This window comes from Anguilla anguilla, chromosome 9 (genome assembly GCF_013347855.1).
Source record: "Anguilla anguilla isolate fAngAng1 chromosome 9, fAngAng1.pri, whole genome shotgun sequence".
NCBI classification, from domain to species: domain Eukaryota; kingdom Metazoa; phylum Chordata; class Actinopteri; order Anguilliformes; family Anguillidae; genus Anguilla; species Anguilla anguilla.
In genome coordinates this window covers 20,399,537-20,426,597 of record NC_049209.1, presented here as the reverse complement: position 1 = coordinate 20,426,597, position 27,061 = coordinate 20,399,537, and the positions used below count along the sequence as shown (strand labels likewise).

Genomic DNA, 27,061 nt, shown 5'->3' with positions numbered 1-27,061 from the left:
GCTCCCGGGTTTAGCACTGTTGTTAAATCTCAGTTCGGTGAAGGCCCCAGAGGGTAGGAGGCTGACCACCATAATACATGCCTTCCTTTGTGCATAGGTAGTTATGAGCCCAGGACAGTGTGTATCTATCGGGCTCCTTAAGGCGAATTTGACAAGAACCGGCGTATAACGCCCATGGGTCCTCTTAAGCCAAAACACCAGAACCAATACAACACCAATCCCGTTAGCGGGCAGATCGTGGTCGCCTATCTAACTTGAAGACCTCACTAAAGACTTTCACTGTATTAGACCGCTGATCAGTAGGTCCTAGTCATAATTGTCCCCCTGAGTATTTAATTGGAATTTTGGCTGAAAAGAAGATAAAATGGATTAGAGTCATGAAGACCACGCAAGTTAAAAATAAGAAGAATTTATTTAACAGGCAGGTAGGTCATTAGCTTCAAATTCACAATCAATTATAAAATACGGAAGGTTTAAAAACATAAATACAGAGTAAAAAGTTCTTACCCAGCCTGTTCAGCTACACACGAAACCACAGAGTCTGCGCAGTGTGGGAAGTCGATTACGATCTTCCCTGTTCAGCTACGCAAAGAACACAGTGCAGTGTGGGAAATCGGTTACGATCTTCCTTGTCTAGCTACATACAGAGAACAGAGTATGTGCAATGTGGGAAGTCGATTACGATCTTCCTTGTCTAGCTACACACAGAGCACAGAGTATGTGCAATGTGGGAAGTCGATTACGATCTTCCTAGATTGCTTTGTCTCCCTTCCTTTTAAGCCAAATCCTGCGTTTGGTCTAGGCGGCATTGCCATAAATTAACCTGGCCGAATAATAAAATCTGGAATTTCGGCCCCCACCATTTGGAGGCTGTTAAAACAATTAGTGGGGAAATTGGGAAAAGGAGATGATTACCAGACAGGACATTCCATTGTGATAGTTTTTCCCTGAGTTTCTGAAACTATGTTTTATTAAATGTTATTTGGTATGAAACATATTTCATTCAATTTCTTGGATTTCCCTGAATACGCCCATACCAAACATGTCAAGTGGATGTAATATTATGGTGCAGTTGTCACGAAAATACCCTTTTGTTGAACCATTTTACATGCAATCCATGTTATTATTATATAAGGCATAATACAGTAATATAATGAAAACATGTGCATGGTTTGTAAGGTTTTCCGGGGTTTGTAAATATGATAAACAGATGGTTTAGAGTCCAGATCCAGAAAAGAAATAAAAAGTGTGATGACAGAGGGGCCCACATAAGGGCACTGTAGTACTGTCAAGTGCAGTTGCCCCACCATTTTGCCAGAGGCCTGATGATCTTTTTACCCTTAATGGCCCCAACACACACACCCCCACAACCATAAACAAAGAGACTAGTTCCCCTTATCTTAGTTGAGTCCAGATGGCAACATTCCAGAGAGCCAAGTGGCCTGCTCATCCATAGGAAGTCCGAGTAACTTATTGTTTTATCACACGGCTCTCAGGTTCTTTGAAGTACAGGATGAGTCCCAGCCTGCAGGCTCGTTCAAATGCCAGCCTTTTCTGGGTCCCAGTTTGGCTCCCCTCTACAAACGGCTATTCAAACACAATGGCCTCAAGAAAAACAACCACATGCCTTAGTCACTACATTCTTTATGATGCATTTAAATTCATCAAAGGATATAAATGTGTCTAATTTTAGATCTTTTTGCAGATTATTCCATGCCCAAGGTACATAGTAGAAAAATGCAGTTTTCCCCAGATCTGTCAAAGCCCGGGGAACATTAAAAAGCAACCACTTGGAGGAGCGTAGCTGGTAACTACCAGAGCTGAGACAGAGAAGTGTACAGAGGTAAGCTGGAAGTTTACCCAGTATCGCTTTATAGATAAAAATATACCAGTGCTGTTGTCTGCAAGTCGTCAATGATGTCCAACCCACCAAATCATAAAGAATGCAATGGTGAGTAAGGGACTTTGCATTTGTAATGAAACGTAGAGATGCATGGTACACTGAATCAAGGCTCCGTAAAATGGAGGAGGCTGCATGCATGTACAATATGTCACCGTAATCAATCACAGACAGAAAAGTAGCTTCCACAAGCTAGCAGTAGCTAGCTTGCCATTACTATAGTGGTGTACAACTCAACATGTATTTTGGGGTCAAAACTGATTTTGGTAGGCTACAGCAAGTTACATATTTTCCATATAACCTACTCTGTAATTTTTATAGCTGCTCCTCCATTGCAATGAGTGGGCGGAACAATTGTTCAGGAAATGGTATCATATCAGTTGGAAAAAAAAATGCAAGATGCAAAAAGATAAACTGCAGACAACTTTTCTCTGGCAACTCTTGTTGCCCAGTTGCTCAGGTCACTGATCATTGCTCAGGTTCATAAAAAATGAGTGGACTTCTGGCAACTGGTCAACCAAATCGCTCACTGTGTGAGAGGGGAGATAGTTCCCTGTAGTCTAAATGCTGCCGCCAACTGTTCTTTCTTTCCCCGTTCTTCTCCCCCTCTCTCTTTCCCTTCCGAGCTCCTCAGTTATGCATTGTTGCTGTTGGTAACTTGTGCATAGTGCATTGATTCACAGCAAGAGAGGCATGCAGCAACTGTCCTATTGATTTAAATAAAGAATAGGTGAGATCTGTATCTTGTGAATCTGTCAATTATATCACCTCTACTCTTTGATAAAGTTCTTTTCGTGAAATTGATTTGTTTCATGGTAATTATTTAAATATTTGCAAATGACACTAGCTTTCTCAAAATGGATTCTGGCATCCAGAAAAAACCCTAATCCCCTTAATGACATCTCCAAGCTACAGTGAGTTGTCTCACTAACTAATTGACAGAAGATCAATAGCTGTGCAATGATCAGGCTGAACAGTGGTCATGGCTCAAAATTTCAAATGCTTGTTCATCCCATGGAGAGAGAATTCTTACCCTGTTTTTGATTTTCTAAAAACCTGACAAAACCAAAACTATTGACGGAATGCAAAGAAGCATAAATGGCATGACTGTACTGCTGCCTGAGCAATGAGAATGTCAGAGAATATTGCAAGTAATCCTTCACTTTCAGAGTAATACAGAAACCCAATTCAAGGTGGCTCCATGACTGGGAAGAGAAAAAAACAACATCAATTTCTATATTATATTGCGACTTGTACTTCGTAATGGGGTGGATTTATGTTGCAGATCATAAAAAAAACATTCAGAGTTTCATTCTGAAGATGACTAACTTTCTTTGCATGATAAAGTGTGCTCAGGGAGCTTATCAGGGGAAAACCTGACGGCAAGATCAATGGGACTATTTTGTGATTATGAGACTTGTAAGCTTCGTGTGATACCGTAAGCGCATAACTTCTACTTATTTCTTTTAATCTATGTACGTTGTTTTCTTTTGGATGATCATAACAGTTGATGAAATGGTTAAAACGATTCTCTCCGAGCACTTTAATTCAGGTGCACACAATCAAGCTCTGCCATTACAGTATGCAATTTGCTGTGCTTTGTTTAGAACTGTCAGCCAGGGAGGGCAGGCCATATTCGTTGCAAAGAAAGAAACTGCTTTACAAAGATACTGCCTGCTCCTGATTTACTAATTTGTGGTGATTTGTCACCAGCTGCAACACTGATATGGTGGCAACAAATTTATTGGATATTAACCCAAATTCATTTAAAACCTGGCATGCGTTACAACAGATCCTTCTGGGATTGTTTAACTGCGCATATTTAGATGAAAATACGGAGCAGACACACACCCCTTTCTCCACCACAATTAAAGCAGACACCAGCTACCCACAATCTTTTTCTGGAAGGCGCACCATAGCCCTCTGCCTGGCTGTTGTGCACTGACTTCCTGGTACAGCCACATCTTTGCAAACTACGGAACCACATTTTGCAAATCTGCAAATCCATCCATCCTCCTCCTCCTCCTCCTCTCTTCTTTCAGAGATAGATTTTCCAGTAGAAGAGGAACCTCTGTGCAGACCAGATTGGCCTCATTTCCTTTCGATTTCAGCCCCCCACCACCCTCCACAACAGTGATGTATTTAGACCTACATTTAATGTTTCCAATGAGCAAGGGAAATTAAAGCAATCCATATTAATGTGATGTAAATGGCCAAACTCCGGATTCATGCCCATGAAAAAGGATGAGCCAGTCTTAAATGGAAATCTCCTTTGACAATGCACAGACTGTGCAAAGGTGCTATGAAGGAAAAATATTACAGCACAAGCTGCGCTGTTTGTTTCTCATTACCGAGTTGTAATCATTTGCAAGATTCAATGCTGCTACCCCTTTCCCACATCTGCATATATTATACAGTGCCATGCAAGTTACAGACAAACAGAGGTGATTATTTTTGAGTGTGGATTTTCATTAAAACTACCCAAGTGCTAGCCCCTAGCAGATGTTATACACAAGATTAAGCATTACAAAGTTACCAATAAAGGTATTTTCATGAAGCCATGGTAATACAGATATACCAATATGAATCAGTACATCAGGGTGTAATTATACCAGTAGAGCAAATATTTTAGATCTTGTTTCAGGAGTTATCACATGACCTGGTACTCTGCAATTTGTGACCTCTTGGCCCCCTCCTCACTTCTCTCTCTCCCTCTCTCTCTACCACTCTGTTTTTATGGCACATTTAATTGGCACTGGGCTGTCTGTCTTTATCTAATCTGCTTTACCACTGACTGATTTTATTAGCTAAGATCAGACCTGTTGGTGATCAATACTGCCCATTTATAAAGACAAAAAAGGAGAAGGTAATTATGTTTAATAACACTGCCTGAAATAATTACAGCTGATTTAAGTTTTGTATTTCAAATGGCTTTTCAGTTACAATGAAGTATCCCATTGGAAGAAACAGCCTTTTGCTACTCATGGATTAGCACTACAAGAAAAATTGTTTATATTTTCAATTGTTATGACTATGGAGTCTCTAGGCTAATACTTTGAGGTAATGTAATTTAGAATTCAATTTAAGATATTGTAAATAGTCTTTATTTTCAATGCCATGGAGTGGAAACTAAATTGTATGTTTTGGTTAGGTAATACTAATGATAGTTCCGGTGGCTTGGGATTTGTCTTGTCGTTCACTTTTGTCTAGTGTTATTCCAGGATGAGGCTCATCCTCATCAAAGGTATACCAATGCAGCACAGTGTGTTTGAATTGAAATTAAGTGCCTGCGAGAGACATCTTTGCCCGTTGTCCATCAAAGCTACGTGCAGAAAAGAGCATTCGGGAGACAGCCAGCCGGCGACAGAAGTCATCTAAATAGACTGCTGCGCTAAATAATGTCTTTGTCGAAATCAGCGGGAAGGCGGCATTTGTCTTTCCCTTCCCACATGTCCTCTTTCTCAGATCAATATTTTTTATGCAGTAGGATTAGTCTGAACACACCCTTTGAATTACTGCTGTTTTCTTTCAGCGCTTGGCCCACAAATTTATTTGCAGGCAGGGGCAGTGACAGCCAGCCGGGTGTGAGGAAGTTGCAGCAAGTTGCATAATGGCAGCCCAGTTGAAGCTTTGCGAGAGGAAAAGCCAAAAGTTACATTTTCCTCGTTTTTCACATTTTCTCACATATTTTTGCTGCTACTTACTTTACTTTGAAATGTCTCACCCAGCATTCTGAAATGTACATCAAAATATCTCAAAATACAAGGATTTATAAAGGTTCCATTTTTCAAAACTATATGGCAATGAACTACTAAATTTTGTGGGTATATGGAAAAAAAACAATGAATTGTTGGTGGGAATTCTCTTTGTGTCCAAAGCACAATTCCAACTCAACACCATAATCAGCAAAACACCTAAAACCATAAGTGAGTCATGCTTAATGAGGAAATGTTTTGATGCTGGAACGATCAATTAACAGAAATTGACTATAGTTGTTTAAAGCTCTTCCTAAGATTGTCCAGTTGCATGCCAGTTGTTTTTAAAGCATCTATAGTTATCCAAAAAATATTCACATATGGAAAAAGAGTGGTAGAGACTTTGGCAACTTTAGTTGCCCGCGGGCTTAAATGGGTTAGAATATTGGAGAGCGCTCATCAAGCTACCAATCGTACATTGCAGTGTCATGTGGAGAGTTGCAGAACACACACTTGGGCCCTCACATCGAAGGTGCATAAACACCTTCTTGGCCAACCCTAACCCTCATTACCCTCAACCATCCTGTTATTCAGAAATACTGTATTAAGGTCTCCTTACATTGTTATGAAATGGGCCTATGCAATTAACATAAGGTAATGCCAAGTGTTAACCCCTGTCACCAGCTGGCCAAATTTTTGGTTCATACCTTTTATTTTACACCACATACCTAATTTGAATACAAGAGACTATTAATACATTAATTAATAGTAGCTATTAACCCCATATATTGAGAGGGAGTCTAAACATTTTTGATGATTATTCATATATGACTCTGTTTGCTCAGTAAGAAACTCTATTAGTTCCTGATGTGTTAAGCATTAGTCTTCATTCATCATCATGATGCATGCATTAGCTTGGCTTGGCAGAGGTTAGGTCAGAATAGTGTTCACTGCGTGAACTAAACCGTGTTCTTGGCTAGAAATAGCTGTACGAAAAAGTATTGTATCTTACTGAACCTGTGTTTTGAAGTTGTCCATGACCATGAAATGCACCTTGGTATGTCGCTTTGGATAAAAGCGTCTGCCAAATAAATGTAATGTAATTAGATTAAGTATTTGTGAATGCCTACTTGTGTACCATTATTATAAAGTGTGACATAAAAAAAAATGTGGTAGATACTCATAAGCAGAACAACATACAGTAGCAAAGAACATTGTATTATTCTCAGGAGAGTCCCATGTATAATCAATAAGTGTAATTTTAACCCAACAAACAACAATGTGTATTGAAACAAAAGAAGGTACCAGCTATACCTATAACATTATCTGAAAGGAAATCCACACACACACACATGCACACACAATTTGAAATGTCACAATCTGCAAACAGATTTTGCTCATTAAAGTGAGACTTTTAGAGTGATAAAATCCTACTACAAAGCCTGAAAGCCTTGAGCTCTTGCCAGATGAGCAGAAGGCAGAATAACTGAATCATATTGCTCATGTAGAATCATTTGCTTTGATGCGAACTGGTAATGGCTTGGATGTGAATATATGCAATATATACAAACAATCTGTTGACTCTAATGTCATGATAATGGTGATATGTGATGCTTTGCTGCATTCCCCTGTATCTGCTTGGCCTGGGTGATTCCCTTCGGGAAATCAGGGATATCAGCTATCAATCAGGAGAGGGTTTAAAAGTGATGGCCTGATGACATTCGCTGTCAGTGTCACTATCTAATCGATGTGGGTGGATAACCAAATTGATCCGATGAGGTAATGCTTTCTTGGATGCAGTGACAATCAGTGTCAGGAAAAAATCTTTGGTGTTTTTTTAACCCTTGTAGGAGTTTCAAATAGTAATGAATCCATTCTGGAAAGGACTCAAGAGACCAGAGTGATGAGCTCCAATTTGAGAGCCACAAAAATAAAAGCAAAAAACTGTGAAACTTGGAAAAGAGATAAGAAATCTGTGAGGGTGTTGGTTACTAAAGACAAAAATGCCTCACAAAGCAATCTTTTTAAATATTTAAGCAAAAAGAGATCTTCATTGAACTTTAAATATCAGCCACATTACAGGAAAGCACTCCAGTAAAGGTTCACCTTAACATTTACATCTGTTCTGCCTTCGTTGACCTTTTCCCACAAGTGACGTTTATTTTCATTTATGCGTTTATTTATTAATATCTAACTTTGCCAGTTTGGTATTATTTTTGAAAGTTGACATTTAAAATGCACTCCTTATTTCAGTGTCAAAATCAAAAATATGAGGGTAGGACTGTGGATTGTACGTCATCTGTAATGACTATATATTTAGCATGATTATATAAATTTACATTATCCAAAGTAAATTACAAAGATGACATTTTTACATGTACTCCAAATCTATACAGCTGGATGTTTTCACTGAAGCAACTGAGGTTGTGAGTATCATGCTCAAGCATAAACCAGCAGCACCCCAGGCAAGAATTAAACCTACTATCTTGGCACCACAAGTTTCCTACGCAATTTACATGGCAAGACTATGTATTACTACTACTACTGCAGCTATTACTGCTACTGCTGATACTACTTGTACTACTACTGGTACAGCTGATGCTCTTACTACTACTATGATTACTACAGAGTGCCCCTGTGTGGCTGGGGGATTGATTCCTGGTCATGGCTCTTTCTGTGCTCTGGTCCTCTCTGCCTTCCTCCTGCCTGGTTTATAATTCTAATCAAGGCTCGTGTTTAGCTGGCCAAACCTCATAATATATTTATAATGTTTACACAAGCCTAAACAAGAGATTATAGTGCTTGAAGTACACTTGGGAAACAATCACACGCTCATGCCCACGCACACAGATGCGTGTACACACACACACACACACATGCACACACATTTATAAAACTGTTGACATGTGAGGCATTTCTGTCTTTAACCCACACTCTCACATTAATTCACAACAATGGTGTGATTGTTTCCCAGTGGCTTAGTTAAAATAAACTGAACTGACCAATCTCCTTTGGAGGGAAAAAAGTGTGAGCCTTTGGAGGGTTAGTATGGCAGTTGCTGTTTGCGTATGTTCTAGGTGACTTTCTCCTTGGTTATTATTTTCTCTTCAATGGGAAAAGAACCCATAATATTTCAAAATGGCACTCCTGAGGTGCAATTTTTCTTCATTTTGACTGTATAGCGTATAGACTGAGGATAGCATGACCCACACATGAACTTTATTTTTAGGCTACCTAATGGTATTCAGACATAGCTAATGCAGTTAATACATGTAGCTATACTTTTAACTACAGTCTCATAATTAAAATGAAAAGATTGTTCAAGTTCAAGTTGTGTTTATTGTCATTCTTCTCATTGCATATGGGTCTACAGTACACTGGGACCACAGTGCAGTATAAGAAAACAATTAAAAATGATTAAAAACTGATATAAATACTGGACTTAACATATAAAAGAAAAAATACAATGAACAATACAAAGTATACACTTTTCCTGCTTGGGGTATTTATATAAAAATCAAATTGGATGGCATATGATCTGGTCTGAGCAGGTGGCTGGCGCAGGTAAAAATCGCTGACTAAGCTGACACCAAAATTGCAATCTCCTGCACAAAAATTGTAATGCACTGCTTGATCTTCACTGACACAACCCCAACAGTGCCTTTCCTCCCACTCCAAAATTACTAAATGGGCTCAGGCATGTCAAAATCCACAATGAAAATACCACTTTGTCAGTGTGGCAGCTCGCCACGCACCATTTGCCAGCCGGAAAATAGAACCCTTAGTGTCAAACTCTAAAATGTACAACTGAGAGCACTTATGCATTATACATTTGGTATTTGTAAAGTGAATAGCCAGGGCAGCAATGTCTTATCACTCTTTGACAACATACGTATATTTAAGGCATGGATTCACTCAGCATTAATCCTTGACTCTTTCTTCACAAACCCAGTTATACAAGCTTACTAAACCAAACTGTTGACAGAAAACTCCCATTCAAAAATGAGAGTTTCTGAGTTAAGGGGATGCAGGCAAAGGACTATGACACTTGGTTATAGCCAGAACAACAAACAAAAAATACAGTGGATCCAGGATGAAGCTGTTGAGTCTGCCTTAGAGAACGTGACTCGAATAACCAACGGGGGGCAACACTTCTAGCCAAGACACACATACAGAATGTATATTCCAAAGGATCCTGAAAAATCTGGCACATCTTCATGTTCAGGAATGAGTCTTATTGGACAGGCATGCAGGGACAGTTAAACAGAGACAGGATGTTGGTATTGTCATCATTCTCATGGAAACCAGAGATATCACTGATTACCATGGTAACAACCAATGGAAGAATGCCAAAGTTGGATACCTTCTGGCTTTACCGCCTGGATACCCCCAGGTTTGATGGAAGTACAATCAGGACAACCACCAATCATCTTCAGTATTGACCTGTTTCTTATTACCAACTCCTTGATTGCCAACGCCTAGATCTTCTCCTTGATTCTGTGATTTCTGTGTGAAGGGTGACAACACTGATGTCTGGTGCTTGGGCACAGGTGGTACCATCCACAATATAATGCATAAGTGGACCAGTTAGAAGGTGGAGGTGCTATGATGTGGGACAACATTTGTCAATACTTTTCCAGCCCAGATTAAAATGTCTGTGATGGACTAAGTGCCTTATTCACCTGATGAATTCTGAACAGAGCACCACTTGGAGATTTAATTGAGAGTAATAAAAGCTCTTGTGATGTTTATGCTGTATTGCAGGGTAGGAGATATTGACCTCATTCACTGAATAAACAGATCCCCTGGCTACTTAACATCCCGTTAAATTTGAAAATGGTTTAGAACGTTAACGTGTGACAGGTGTCCGTGTTTGTGTCATATTACATACAGACTGTTTTTGGCATTGTATCTGACATTTTTGCTTTGTTGCTTCTGTAGTAACTGTAAACATAATCTTTTTTTACGGCCGTTTTAATAAACCTCATTACAGTATAATTAAAAACAAACCGTTCGCTCACAGTTATAAAACCTTGGCATAGATGCCTGCTGCCTGCTGTTGAATCACTGTTCGGCTCGGTGAGGCTGAGTGAACCTGGAGCTGCATTCGTGTGCATAAAGTGTAACCTCAGAAAACCCTGCCGCTCGGCAGGGCAGTGGATCTGCGCGCGCTGCATTGCCTGAGGGGCCTGGAATACAGCCGCTGCCCTGCAGACGCCCTGCAGACGCCCTGCAGACGCCCCGCGGTGGCCCCGCTCTGCCTCCACCTGTTTGCGCGTCCAGATGCATGTCAGCGTGCCCGCTGCTCAGACGCCGCCTGGGCACCGCCGCCCTGACAGGCGCGTGGCGCCGCAGCCTGGCGCCCAGCTGCCACGTCCACCCTCACGGCCAGGGCCCTTCAGGAGGTAAGTGGTGCAGGTCGGTTTTGGAAATAAATCCTGTTGGAAATGCATTATGTTTGGGCAAGCAGTGCCAGTCAGCACCGCCCATGTAAAGGGCCTTCTGCTCTGCCTGAGCTCTGTACGATAAAGATTTGGCCTTAACACTCTCCGCAAAGTTCATTTTTTAATAAGAAAACCTAAGATCAGTTTCAAGCTCTAATTACATTTTATGATCTATACATAATTGAGTCCTATAAAATAAACTGATGAGCGTTTGCTTAGGAGGGCAACTCTGTTCCCTTTATGTTTCGTAAGCGATTCACAGCTATTATCCAGACATTTTCCTTCTCTCATCCCTGCCAATAGTGAAAACAGCATAACGGTGATTAGAATTGTATTATTTTTTTTTTTCTTCTTTCGGCTGTTCCCTTTCGGGGTCGCCAAAGTGGATCATCCTGATCCAGATGTTTTGATTTGGCATATGTTTTATACCGGATGCCCTTCCTGACGCAACCCTCCCATTTATCCGGCACTACGAATGCACTGACTTGCGCATCCCCAGTGGCTGGGTTTTTTGGGGCATTGGCCGGGATACGAACCCGGGTCGACGTGGCAGGCGGGAACTCTACCACTGGGCCACCAATGCGTGAGTCTAAGTCTAAATCAAAAGGAAATCAGAATGTTGAGTTTATTCTCACATCTCATCCCTTTAGCTTAATATTCTTAAAATATGGCAAATCAGCTGTGTACTACAGGGGAAAAATTCAATTCAATTCAATTTCCCAAGCTCCCATCATATTTTGGGCTTTTGTATGCAACATCTGTTCTTTGTTACACAATCACCCTAATCTCTCAAACCATAAATGACACCACATCTGATCTACTGCTGTGCACAGGTACAAGTGCAGATAGATAATTAATACTAATTAATAACAAAACCAATTACAAAATACTGCTGGAATAAAAAAGAAAACAACCAGAGAACCAGGGAAACTGGCAGTTTGCATGTAAGCATTAGCAAATGAAAAGTAAAATAAGTCAGAGTATGTATGGAGATTTTCATTATTATTCATTTTGATAGATACATTAAATGAGGAGCATCAGTTATTGGTTCAGGAAAACTAAATGAAACGGCAGGATGTATTCAAATACACACATACAGAAGATTAATGAGAACACAAAGAATGAGTTTCAACCTTTCCTGTGATCCTCTATACGCCTAACTGCACTCAAGGTGAGTGCATGTTCAACAAAGATTTTGCTGATGAGAGAAAAATTAGAAGAAAATTAATGACCCATAGCTTTGAGGAGGACCAGAAGGAAGCATCCTGGATATATTTTTCACACCCACTGGCCTTGCATTATTGAGCAGAGCTCAACTCCGAAAAAATGTCTTAATTACCAGGATTTTCTTTTACACATCATCTGGGAAATTGATCACGGCGAGAACACACACAAACATTGATGAAAGCTTCCATAATTCCACAATACGTTACCATGACCTATAATGTTTTTTTTTTCATACTATATCCATGGTATATATTTGCTATACATTGAGCTGCAGTACAGAAGGATAGAATGGTCTCCACTGGTGTGGGTGTCGCAAGATTACTGTGACACAAATGTAACATGTTGGCAACAAGCTGTCAACTGAATACACTTTTTCATTGTACCAAGATTACAAACCTGTGGCTTCACGGGTTTAAAACATCCTGTTCCCATGTCTAGAGCCTCTCAGTTCTCAAGTCCCAATTGTTCCCGGTCTACTTATTAGTGTTGAGCTTCCCAAAGGAATCAAACACCTCATTTCCAGATGGGGCAGTGTTCTAAAGATCACCTTCAGGGTACCTGAGATGCTATCTCCTCAAATATTTTTTCCCCTTCAGATTTTCTCATGGTTTTATTTGTCCTTCAGGAGGAACAACCTACACTGTACTTAATGTTGTCCCTCTTCCATTATTAATTATTTAATTTGCAACAATATATATTTGCACACAGTATATATAATATGCCGCTTTGGTATTAATGCACTGGGATTTACGGTACACCTATGGAAACAGTGCTGCCTTAATGCTATCCATGTGGAATTACGTTGTTTGAAGACATTGGCATTTAATCCATTGAATTCATTCTCATTGATTAATACATCCTTAGAACCTACCCCGTAATGAGTTGCCAGGACAAAAACAAATGGAGCATTAATAGCAATGTGTGTGTGTGTGCGTGTGTGTGTGTGCGTGTGAGTGTGTGTGTGCGCGTGTGAGTGCATGCGTGTTTGATGGCACCATCTTTAGCTTCTTAAAAAAATGGAAAGCATTCAGTCAGCTTCTGACAAAGCGCCGTTTTCATTGTGTAAGTTTGGGCCTGTTTTTCCCTCTGCTCCCTTCCAACAGCATTAGGCTTCGCGGCTCATTCTGTTTCTTCTTTTTGATGTTAAAGCCTGCCTGCGCCTGTAGAACACTGTAGCAAATTGCATTGATGGGCACAAGGGGGCTGCCGCGCTGTCAGCCATCACTGCTCTGCGCAGAGCAGGGCTAATTTCACAGTGTCAAAACTGCGAGGGAAAAAAGGGTAATTTTGCGGTTGTTAAGCCTGCCTAATATGCGCAGGAGGTGGGGGGAGGACTTCCTGTTCAAACCTGATACGGTGCACCTGCACCTGCCTGGATACAACGTCAAATCACATCTGAAAATACAGCATCAGGCCCCTCCAGGAGGTGAGACTGAGGGACATGAATACACGGTACATCTGCGGGAGCCACTTCAGTCTGACCACCCTTCTGTACCCTGATTCCCATTCCCCTCTTCCAAATATTCCCACTCTTACATATCTTACATATTCAAGATTCAAGATATTGTATTGCCATATCAATAAAAACTGAGAGGGATTTGTTGCAGTGCAGCTCGAAAGGCAAGACAAACACAGCCACACAATTTACATACATACACACCATCACATCATAAATAATTGACATAGTACCAGGAATATCCCAAAATAAAATAAAAATAAATAAATGAAACAATAACAACAATAATAAAATAATGAATAATAATAAAAATGCCCAATAACATCAAATAAAGTGCACAGTGCATCTGCCTATTTATTTGATGCTAACAAAAAACTTTGAGTTAAAAAAAAAAAAATGTGGTTAGAGGATAAGTGTTATTAGATAAATGAGAGGTACAGCAGTGAATGCTGCTCCGTCTCTTAGTAGAAGGAAGTGGCTTAAAAAGAGTTTGCAGGGTGAGAGGTGTCAGTAAGAATTTTAAGAGCCTTTTTAAGCAACTTGCTGTGATGGATAGATGCAGGGGAGATCTAGTCCGATGATTTTAGAAGCCGTGCACCCCACTCTTTCAAGCTGTTTCCTTTCATGTGCTATTGTTCAACCATATCAGACAGAGACAGAAAAAGTCACCACACTTTCAATGGCAGCATTGCCTCCTTGGATACCCCAAGCTTCCTCAGCTGTCTCAAAAAAAAAAAAAAAAGCCTTTGATGGAATTTTAATATAATGGAGTTGCTGTTGCCCCCCCCCCCCCCCCCCCCCCCCCCCTTCAATGAGTTGCAATGAGTACTATTAACAGAGCTCCACCTCACAAGTGCTTCGACTTCCCTTCTGTAAGGTAATTTGTCCCCATTAGTTTTTATTATGATATGTTCAACCGTATATATATATATATATCTCAAAGTGGGGAAAAAAAGAATTTCTGTTCCTTCTCTTCCACGTATTAATTCTAGTGACAAAGGATTACCTATTGCCAGGGTGTTACTTGGGATGTTGGTGATGTATGAAACTTTCTTCATTTGCACTCAAGTCACTCTGGATGTGAGCATCAACTAAATACCTAAAATGTAATGTGAATGTAAATGAATGAAATGTAATGTGAATTTAAATGAATGAATGAAATTGTGAAAATGTGAATTTCATTGTATTTGAAAATGCTAACTGTACGGTACAGCTTTTTTGGAGGGGGAAAAGGGAGTTTTCCCCTTTTTCTTCTCATTTGGAATTTCATTGTCACACCTGCATCCACACAAAAGCTGCAGCTGAAGCAGTTTCTCTCATTTACTATTTTCCACACTTCACACCACAGTGTACTGCAGGGCAGCCATATTCAGTCAGAGGAGGGACACAGGTGACCAATGACACCCAGTAACTTATGTATGACTGGTGAGTAACAAGGATGAGCCCACCTGAGAATCACACCTGGGACCTTGGAGTTCAAGTGCTGTTCCCAAACTAGAATCCTCAATCTCTTTTTAAAGACATAATTCACAGTCTCTCCTCTTCTTTCCACTCTCGTTAGCATTAAACATGAAAGAATCAGGAGGTGAGGCTTTAACCATCAATTCCAAAGTTTTTAATCAGAAAAGATGACATTTCATCTAACAGCGAAGATGAAGGAAAATGTAAATATCAAATAAAAAAATAAAAAAGAGTCAGTCCCTGTGCTTCTCAAGAGATGCTGCTTCCTGGGAAAGCATCTTGAAGCATTTGCGATGCATTGAAAACACGAAGTTACATCTGCGCTGAGATGGGGAGCTGCAGTTTCTATGGTGATGGCAATTTAAGCTATCACGGAGATCGACCCACGAAGGCATTGACATCGCTGGGTAAAGATTTTTATTCTATTTTATAGTTTTTCATGAGTTGCAGGGGCATACGGTGGCTCTCATCTCATCTTCCCGAAGGAGATGCTGTTCTTTTTCCAACACTGGCAGGTGGAGAGATGCATCCTCGAGTCTCCCATTAAGACTGCGCCTTAAGCAGCTCTCTGTTTTTGCGGGGTGAGTCACTCGCAGGTGATCATGATCAGAATCTCGGATTTCTGTGCTCCCGTTGCTTGAGCCCACCAGCTCACCCGGCCATGCTGTCTAACGTGTCCAGGACCCCATCTTTTATGAACTTTGACTGACACATTCGGTCTCTTTGAGCTTTCTTGAGTAACTGTGATTCTACCGTGTGAATTCCAGGCCTTCCCAGAGCTAGGTGTTTTGTTTCTCGTATAAAAATGAAAGAAATAAATAATGAATAAACTTGGTTGTCATCTTCTGTTCTGGCGCCCATTCCATTTTTACTCCTGGCTAGGCAATGCTGTCCATCATTGTCAATCTGGCAGCTAAGTGTGGAATCAAAACAATGCTGCTGCCGCAGCTGAAGCAATTCTAAATATTAGCGCCACGGTAATCAAATCAAAGCCGACAGCAGCAGGAACCAGGGAATGATCAAGTTGATAAAAGATGCAAGGCTGGTGTTTGAAGTTTTTGTATTGTTCTTCTCCATTTTCTATCAACCAAGTGTCAAATAAAACACTTGCACTGTGAAGTTATGACTAACGAGCAATGGCACAGTTCCAGTGATAGCACCCCAGAGCAGATCTTGGCCCTGTGAAGGCCTGGCCCTTTCTAATGAAGGACTAAGAAGGGGAAGTTTACAATCTGAGTTATATCACATTAACACAAAGCCTAGCTCTATCTATCTCAGCTTTGTGTCCCCTTCCCTCTCTCTATCTTTCCTACACACATGCTAGCACACCCACACGCATGCCCACGCATGCACACACACACACACACACACAGCCATTAGGGAAACTGTGGAGCGTTCTGTATGCATTTTAGAGTGCACACTGAAACAGGCCAATAAACAAGCCTCCAATGAGCTCATTAACACTTGGCACCAGCGCTGTATAGTGGCAATCTTCGATGCATCCCGTGGCCTTTGCCCACTTCCAATTGAAGGGTGGCTTTTAAAACTCAGGATTATAAAAAAGCAGGACTTGGCCCCTGACCACTGCGATACAGATTACAGATGATATTTTATAAATTAATCAAGAAATGTGCAGGCCAGCTGAGTCCACTTGATGTGTTCTTTGGACTAGGTTTTTGACATCTTTCTATTTTTACTTATTCATTTTTCACCTTTTCTAATGTAAAGTTGATCTGCTAGTGTCACTCAAGGAAGGATGAATTACAATCAGCTGGGAAGACAGTGTCTCATCGTGGAAAAGTGACCCCTGCTGGTCGAGTGGGTGCTCACAAGTCCACCTGTTGAGTTGCACATGAAATGTCTTCCTTTGACTTGTGTCTGTATGAGCCTGATTTGTGGACTCCAATGTGACAGGAAGTGGTGCTCGGCATCAGCTCGGCATGCTTCTCTGCACTCCCCCATATCAAAGCAAACTAGCTGTATAGTGAGGAGTCACACTGGAGGTGTCAAAATGCAACTTGCTTCTCTGGAGGCCTTTGCATTTTTGTGCATAAATAGCCAGGTTTTCTGGATTTAATTCATTATTTTCTCTTTGATAATGCGACAAATATTTTCTCTTTGGCACAGTTTAATCATGGGATGCTCGCAAGTTTGGGGAAAGTTAAACAAAAGAAGGACTGACTTGCGTCAAAGCTCCACTCAACCTAATTTTCTTTATTAACAAAACCATAAAACATATTTTCGGGACAATAAGTGGCCACTTAAGAACAAACTAATTATAAATCCAAAATGTGTTGTTATTCCTGCTCTATAATTTCACAAGCAATCAATAAATAGTTATTAAACAGAATATATAGATCTTGCACAGCAGGGGTTCTGGAAGCCCACCCGCCTCTCTACTTTTCATCCTCTCAGTTTTGTTTTCATTCCTCAAGTCTTGGTTTAGGGCTGCTTCAATGTTAATGTTATACTGCAGAACATGTATGGTTTTGACAAGTTCAACATCACGTGTCTAATTCTGCATGTACTGCATGTCTCAAAGGCCACCCAGTCCATTGCATAAAACCTCATCCTTGGATGCACTGTTTATTAATACAAAGTCAAATCCGGCGTGGGTGTATGATTCAAAAATCAAAAATTCAGAAAATGATTTTGACCTTTTTAAACCTCCGGCAGAACAGTAAATGTAAGGCACTACCATGGATGCTGGCTGTTCTCTCTGAGACTGACTCTGCAATCAATGAAGCATGAGCCAGACCACAGATGGTAATTTGTTTAGGCGTGGCCATGATAATAGTCAGAATTAGTAACCAGAATAAGATTCTGTCATGCTCCAAAGGCCCTGTCCACACTATGTGTGGCGGTATGATCATAAGAGGGCCAGTGGGGTGGAAGAGAAATGGAAAACTCCGTAGCTTTAAGGCAATCGCCTTTCATGCTCAGCATGCCTGAGGAGACTGCATTACACTTCTTTATTTAAGCAGTTTCCTCTCTGGACAGCCTAGTCATAAACAGCTTATAATGTGGTATCACGAGACTTATTTTATGTAAAACTGCTAAAATACCTTATCACATAGGAGACTCCACAGGAGTTACTACTTTTAGCGTCCTGAAAATGTATTTTATATAATAGTCTGCTGTAGGAGAAGTAGCTCTACGTGTTATATCTCACTCATCTAATTGATATTATCTTATATTTTTCCCCACATTCAGATTCCCTTCTCTCCTTCTTTGAACAGTAGAAGAAGTGGTGTAACAGTGATTGGATTTCTCCCAAAGAAACTCCCCCAAAGCTTGACATACAGTATGTGGTCATATTTTGTCTCCTCCTTCGAACCAAGGAGTATCAATATACTAGTATCAAGTGTGGAGCGGTGGGTAACTTTATTAATTACAACTCCATCACCTTGGGTAAAGAGGTAGGTCAAGGGTTTACTCGCAAGTATTCAATTAATGAATTAGCACAAACTATTCCTGCTCCTCCTTCTACACAACGGCGCTTATGATGCAAATCTCATCATAAAGCTGAGGCCTGGCTTTGGCCAGCGACCTGGAAACTGTTCTGATCAAGGACAGATGAGAGGTAAGATCTGCTCAAAGAAAACATGAACTTGGACAACAGAAATAAAGATTCATGTGTGCTAAGACTCTGTGTTAACCATCTTATTAATTGGTACTGTTTGGCTTAACAGGAAGTGCAATTACAGTCAAGCTGATGGTCAGATTTGATGGTGCACAGGGTCTCCTCAGTTATATGGAGGATGGTTTCCCTTCCGCTTGGTTTTTTTTTTGAAGAGTTTTTATCTGGTGTATTTCAGAAGGAGTAAAAAACTAAACCCAGCCTCCCTCTGTAGATGACAGACGAAGGGATGGTGAAAACTATTTTTCTCAAAGAGACAGAAGTGAAAAAAATATCTATAAATAAAATAAAAATCTATCAATGTGTCAAGTATGCACTACACCTGTATATTTGCTTACAACTCAAGACACAGGAAAACACAAAATTCAGCATTCCTGAGATTTGCCAAAAAAGTCCCAGAATAATTACAGTCAAGCTCTGTAGAAATTATTGATACGGCCAGTTCACAAGGGAATGAAATAACAATGTTTTCTAGCAATAACTGTATTACCAGACATTGTCTAGTCATGTCAGCTTAATGAAAAAGTACTTTTGAGGTGGTTTATTGCAATACAGAGAAATATGATTCCCACAAGATTCACCAAATTATTATACATACAGTATACATCATTTTCATCTGAGATTCTCAAGCAGAATAAATATAATACAAAGTATATGCATTTATAGTTTTTTTCCTTTCATAAATATCCTATTGGACTCATAAAAGGTACAACAAACATGTCCTTTCCATAAATGTATCAAACTATGGTTTCAGGTGGTATTCCGGACCCAATTGATCCAATGGAATTCTGGACCCTCGGAAGCTATACTAATGGTGTTCTGGTTTACAATTACTAAAATGTCCAACAGCATGGACTTGTGTGATGCAATGTATGAAAAGTGGAAGGCTGCCTTACATAGGTTTGGGCTGTCATATGAATTTGTTCCTTTATGACAAGTGGCAATGTGACGTTTGTGGTCTGCATCAAGCCAATAACATTTTTGTAGAAAATCCAATAACAAATCTCCTTAAAGCATTATTCTACTATTTCTTTAAATACACCTAACTGTAATGAAAGGTCTGATAATGAATGTACTGAATCCTTCTAAAAACATGAACATACCCGGCCACAGAGAATTATTGTTTATTTATGCATGATTGCTCACTCAAGCCTTTCAGTGTCTCTCACTGGGTTCTGTTACTGTCATATATTTATAAATTATTTTAAAATCTCAAAATAAAAAAAGAAAAGCTGAATGAGCCATTAATAAGCAACTAAGGTGAGGAATTGGCTTCTGTGAAAATGTGGTGTGGTGTTGGGATTCACATGCATTTATATTCGAAATACTGGCGTTTATTTGGAAAACTAAAAAAAAATATGTACTACAAAAATCTGATTACTACAGAGGACAAATATTAAGTGATCAGTAGCAAAGATGATTACTTTACTCGAGATCAATATCAATCATTAACAATGTAAATAAAGGAAGATGAATAAAGGAAGTTACTGTGGGGCTGTAAATCACAAAGGAAGCAATTCAGCAAGAACCTATTATGCACAACTGTGACATAATTTTATCCACTGAAAATTTTCCCTGAGCAGTAAGGCTTTATTTGCACATACAGGCTGGTTCAGACGCAAAAACCGATACATTCCGTGTGTACTGTATTTTCACATTTTTACATTGTTTCGTAATTTTAGCTCGCACAAGCCCGAAGGAAGTGTGTCTACTGGAGTTATAGACAGTTCAAAACATAGCCGCTTTCTAAAGCACAGCATTTACCTATGCACGCACAAAAACGGCCGTGGGATCAGCATGGATGTATGACTAGCACATCGCGTACTGAGCATTTCACGTGTCCATGCTTTAACAAGGAAAAGTAAAATCCGCCTGTATTTTCTCCTGTTAGTAAATATAGTGACTTTTGATATATAATTACTTCACAGTGAATGCACAGTTAGCTAAAATAAGTCGAGCCTAACAGTCTGTTACTTAATGTCGGATACATAGGCTGTACAGAAGTGACGCACAGATGTGAACTTCCAGGAGTGAACTGATATTAAGTTAGAAGACATAACATTTGTCAACAAATAACGTTGACAAATAAAAAATGAAAAAGTGGCCGACTGCAAGGCATTTAACATGTTTGATCACATTAAAGTGGTTATTACTCTCCATGCCTCGTCTAACGCGGGGGAAATCGTGCACAGTATATGCCCAGTGTTAATTCAACACTTAACAGAAAAAATTGGTCCCACGTTCCAGAGTGGGACCAAAATTTATCTGTTAAGAGTTTAATTAACACTTTTAGAGTTGAATCAACACTGGACATTTCACTGTGTGCTATACACTGGCGACTTAATTAGATATAAACAGATTCCCAGTGGGTGCTTTCCCGGACGGACGATACAGCCATTCAATACCTTTGTTACATCACTATGTCCAGTCTATGCTCCGATATGTGTCAACAACTGTGCAATTTATATCACCTCGCCCACTTAGATGCTGCCCGATTTGTGGAACCCTGTTGCTGTTAATCTCTCAAAAATATTTTATTTTATACAAAGTGAACGATCCGGTCTGTAGGCTACCTGCAACATCGACACGAAAAATTCAGCCTTTGAACTGAATAATTATACAATAATCGTATTAGAGTATTGCAAATCATTAGAGTAAAACCACAGATTTTCAAACGGTAAAGACGTATGAAGAACCACCTAGGGGTACAGTCTTGTCTCTCCGGAGTCATTCTAATAAAAGTACAACAGAACAGTAATTTCACAACTTACCTTCAAGCCATACGATTTAAGATAAATTAACGATGTGTCCAAGTTGTTTTCTTCTTTTATATCCACAACTATCCGGAATTAAGCGCCTTCATTTACCGCGCAGTCTGCGATGTCCAGCAAGGCGGTCTAATTCACAAATAATCACAATTTAAGAGCGGGCGTCACTAGGTTAACTGTAGGTCTCGAGAGACAAGATGCTTAAAGCAAACGCGACAGAAATAAAGTGGTTAATCGAGATGCGTGTTATTCATAGAAATGCTGTTTCCGAGAAATCACTACTTTTGGCACCATATTAAGACATTATCCATGCGGGGAAAAAAATGATTAATTTTCAGCCTTTCTGTCTGGTTTCAGTGGACATCAGTGCGCGGTCAGTCGCGCGCTCTCCTCTTTCAACGAATATGTTGGGGAGAAGCACTCATTATCAATAGAATTGTCCCCAGGTTCTTTGTACCCGCGCGCATTTACGCAAGAAGCAACCACGAGCACTTTCAGCACCGACTGACGGACAGCCACACTTAATCCAGCATGAATAAAGGCGGGGCTAGGCACAGAGACGAGGTTCTATTGAGTAAGCACAGCTGTCTTTTCATAGCATACATTCATGGGTGGTAAAACTGATTCTTGCAGGAGTTAGTTCAGTTCATCTTTTCAAAAACTGTTTCTGCGGAGCTGGATATTAGCCCACTTAAGTAGCCTAAGAATGGCGTTGTCGCGCTATCTTCCATATAGGCTACTCAAGTCATATACAAATTGTATATCATATTTCATACAAGCATACGTTAATTCATTACAAGCGTAAGTGTATCCCGTGTTAAATGATTTTATTTCGCATCCTCACCATTATTGTCATTAACGAAAGCATCTGCGCTGTTATACGGTATAATGTTCAGAGTTAAACCAACTCTTACAGAGTTAATTTTACTCCAATTGGTATGAGGTATTTGACTCATTTAAACTCTGTTTCTGTTTGAATTGAATAAACACAGGACATTTACTGTGTATTTACAAATTTTAATATAGAGTCCGGGCCAATCCTACCTCAAGTTAGAGTAACCAACTAACGGGAGCTACCAACGAATCCCTTAAGAATATACGTGTTTGTACACGGAGGCAGTGATCGCTGAAATGAAGCGGAATCTGATCAACTTGTACTGGTACTCGATTTTTGATTGTTACATGCATGTGTGTATAGGTAACTTTTGACGCACTCTTTAACTCTTCTAGCCTCTTTTAATAGAAAGAAAGGAAATGACTTTTCTGATGTGTATAAAGGAAAATACTTTATACACATCAAGACTGTCCACGCTAATTGTAAGGTCCAGTGATGTTTAACAAATAGCATACATCTGGCTGGAATACCAATGGGCTATCATCTGTCTTGGCATTAGATTCCCAAATAAATCATACAGAACAGGTCAACTGGGAAACATTTCAACACAACCTTTATTCACTGTGATTCCATGCAAATAAGAATGGTGTTCTCAAGTGAGATTACTGTCTTTAAAATCAAAATGAAATTAATGTTAATACAAATATATAACCATCACAATGCCAGGTAAATGCAAACTGTATTTTGACTGAATGATGTCATCATTTGATAACAATATTCTTTCATTAGTAAAACCTTTTCAGTAATGTTTTACTGAAACATGCACTGCATTGTGCCCACAATTTCCCAAACACAAGATACTGCAAAGTTCATATTTCAAAAATCAGTTTTTGCATGCACAGAGCCTTTCCTGTGTTGACATTGACTTGAACATTTCATAAAAAAACTCCAATGAGCCAGCAAATCACTTTGAGCTCAAAGCTTATGAACGCTGGTTCAAGGTTAATGAACCAAGTGAAAGAAATTGACAACAAGGGATGCAAAATTGTATAGAAAAAGGCACATTCCCCCTTGCATATGAGGATTTCAATACATTTACCCACTGAATCACACAGTGCACCTGTTCGAGAAGGACACTGTTCAGAGTGGTAACCATAGCAAGACTTCTCTCTGAGTATTATATGTTCTATGAGACAGATCCTGACTTGAGAAACATAAGGGCTTTTTACACACCCCAAGCTACGTGGGACTTTTGTGCATCTGAGATAAGCACATCCTCACTTGACCTATGCAATTGCTCAACACCGAAATGGGTGGCCCAGAGTTAGCCTACACTAAATAGAATTAAATTGAGTTCATCCCAACCCACACTCACAGATGGAAAATGTGAATTTGCCTGGACTTTCATTCCCATTGTTCCATTGAGGTTTTCTCTTTAAAAATCCATTATTCAGTGCTACAAGATGTGGATGACTTGATAAAATAGTCAGCAATGTGTATATTTAAAGCGATCTCAATGATATTTTTGTCACAGGCAAAAGTATCTTGGCCATACATAAATATATAAGTATTTAGTTGGATTTTGTAGTGGTACTGCCATAAAGACACACATTTATGTAAGCACATTTTACAGTATATTTATGTGAAAGTATGATATTTGTTCATTGTTGTGGCATTGTTGTGTTCAATGTAGCATTAGAATTGATTGCTAGTTTGCTAGCATCAGTCAGCTTTTAGGTTTTTGCTTTACCTAGACATCTGGAAATCAAAAATATTGCAAAAAAAAAACAAAAAAACTTCTGAAAATTGCACTTATGAATAAAATTGATCTTTTTGTAAAATGTTGCATTGTCTTAGTCTGTGCCAAACATTATTATGAAATTATATTGCTATCACAAGTAAATTAGCAAATTAATTCACATAACATTGATATTTAGTGAATAAGCACATTTCTAATTAAAATGTTTCTTTTCCTGTGAATTATCATGCCATTACAACAGTTATAAACGTTATACAAATTGGTATAAATGAGTTAAAAATGGCCTAGCCACTCAAATGTAATTTAAAAAGGGTATTTAATATTGTAATTAAAGTAAATAATACCAGCATTGACAGATGCAGTTGATAAAAAATGTAATATTTACACTATACTATGAAATATGAAAAAATATAATGGAAATTGGAGTAAGTGGCCCCTCAGTGGACTTATATTGATGATATAACAATAAAGCTGGTCACTAGTACAATTTAGTTTCCCTATGAGCATATTGATATGAGCATAAGCATTATACAAATACAAATACAAAACTGATGTCCCAATATGTTTTAATATCCATGTAAATGATATTGTGCTTAAGAGGGGAATCTTGCCCCATTTTACCATTTGAGTAGAGTACTAGTTGAGACAAAAATTAATAACCATCCAATGCTTACCAATAATTCAGAAAATTGTTACAGTATGTTTGTTAATCTAGCAAATGTAATAGTTAGAGAATTTTGAGTCTACTATTACGTTCCTGGGTATAATAGATACTTTAAAAGGTTTGGGTTCAAGAGCATGCTCGTTAGATGTTGGCAGAATTAAGCTATAACTCTATCCCTTACTCAGTTGCTATAGATCCATACAAAAAAATTGTCATTCTAACCAAAATGTGGGTGCCAAGGAGGTTAATAAGACAAAAGCCAGTGAAGAGCCATACGTGCTGTTGCTCTTAGTAACTGCACTCGTTTTGGGTTAGAGAGTCACAAAACGGTGAAGGTATGCAATATTTACGGTTCAGGAGTAATGGGCTACCAAATGGGCTATTATTCACTTGAACATAATAAAACTCAAAATTGCCATAAAATGAAATTGGTTGGGTGAATTTTGTGAGTATTGCATGTAAAACCATTGTTGTCCACTTGGAAAAAAATCGATTGAGTTGTAATTCCATATGCTGGTCTATACGCTCCCTACTTAATCCTTTTTGTGTTGGCAAAGCCTGCACTGATAAAAAAAACTACATGCACAGTAAAATGTTTAGTGCTAAATCAATCCTTACAGAGTGCTACATATGGTACATATGGTCCCTGTGGAAAAGGTCCAAGTTTGGATTCATGTAACGCAGAATTTAGCATGGTACAACTTTTTGCATAGAAATTCAAGTGCCAGGATCATGCTTTATGTCATTATATTCTGTGATAAAATGAGTTCTGGGCCCAGAATATTCCATTCTAGGAAAAAGGAAAAAACAAAAATATGGAGTTGCAAATATATATTAAAAATAACTATAAAACTTGTTTTCAGTGATACAGTATATTTGCCAAAAAAAATAAAAGACGCATTAAAGCATTATCTTACAGTCTGCTCACTGACAAAATAGCTTTTGAAACACCAATTGGTTTCTCTAGCTCTAGAGCACTTCCTTGTAGAATGGAAGTCTCTTGTCTCAACTTCAAGAGGCTAGATATGTAATTACTGGGGACTTGAGTAAAACTATCAAGGTTAAGAAGTGTTCCTTATTATCATCATTATTAAGGTGTACTGCTGTAGTATTCAGCTTGTGTTTTATTGGCTCTATATTTGATAAGAATGCCACTTCATGGTAACACACTGTTGTAATTCTGAACTCTTTCAGAATTTAATAGTAAGGGTATATACATATTATGGCACAAACAATATAAATGCCTAAGTAAATTTCCTGGGACAATGTATGACAAAAGATGTAACTCATAAGGCAATGAATCAAAATCTTCTGCTTTAACAGAACATCATGCCAGGGGACCCCATTCAGTCCTTCTCACAAAGCCCCCCCCCCATAATTTTACTTCCCTCCTTCTGCATATTTTATATGACATCATAAAATATTGAAAGGGTAACTTCAGCAAGCTCAGTAATCCTCCTCTAGGGATGGGAATTTTAAAATAATGAAATGCTCAATATTACATTTCAATTAATCATTTCCTTCCTTTTCCAAAGCTGTTCCTTATTCTCTGTCTGTCACCTTTTGCGTAATATCTAGCAATACTACAATATTGTAATACTACAATACAACAAAAGGTATGATAAGCAGGAAATGGAACAAGTTTGACCCCCATGAGTAGGTCAAGCTTGTTCATCTGGAGAGCCTCTTGGTAGAATTCAGTCAGTAAGAACAGATTGATTCATTCAGACTAAAAAGTCACAACATTGCAAAATTAATCAAGACCACTCACTCATTGAACAATTATCCACAGTGCTACTTTCAAATAGGAGTTTTCCAGATGGTGAACATTGCACAGACCTATCGCTCACCCGCGTGGCAAGAACAGTAAGTGAAAAAACATACCTGCTGTGTCCATACTGCCAGGGAGAAGGCTGCACTCAGGTGCATGATGAATGCAAAACACTCCCAGAATGCAACACAAATACACCAAATGCAGCAATATAATACAGGCCGGTGGAGTTATACCTTTTCTAGGGCTGGTCTCTTTAAGGAGTAAACCTTTCTGCCGATCTGATACTTTAGGTTCATCGCTAGTGATCAGTTTACTCTGGGGGGATAGATTTAACAGCCTGAAATAATAATAATAATAATAATAATAATAGTGGTTAGGCTGATAGCACCACCACTGGGTATGGATGTGCTACTGGATGAAGTGTGGCAGACTGAGGGG

The 27,061-nt window shown here is 39.2% G+C and overlaps 1 protein-coding gene across 1 annotated transcript in view; it reads right to left on the bottom strand.

Annotated features, from left to right (window-relative positions):
- drd2b (dopamine receptor D2b) overlaps nt 1–22,126 on the bottom strand; it is a 40,191-nt gene extending 18,065 nt beyond the window's left edge. Inside the window, exon 1 of the mRNA XM_035432364.1 lies at nt 21,595–22,126. The gene's annotated coding sequence lies outside the window, so the exon portion shown is untranslated. The remainder of the gene's footprint in view (nt 1–21,594) is intronic.
- Between the last annotated feature and the right edge of the window lie 4,935 nt (nt 22,127–27,061).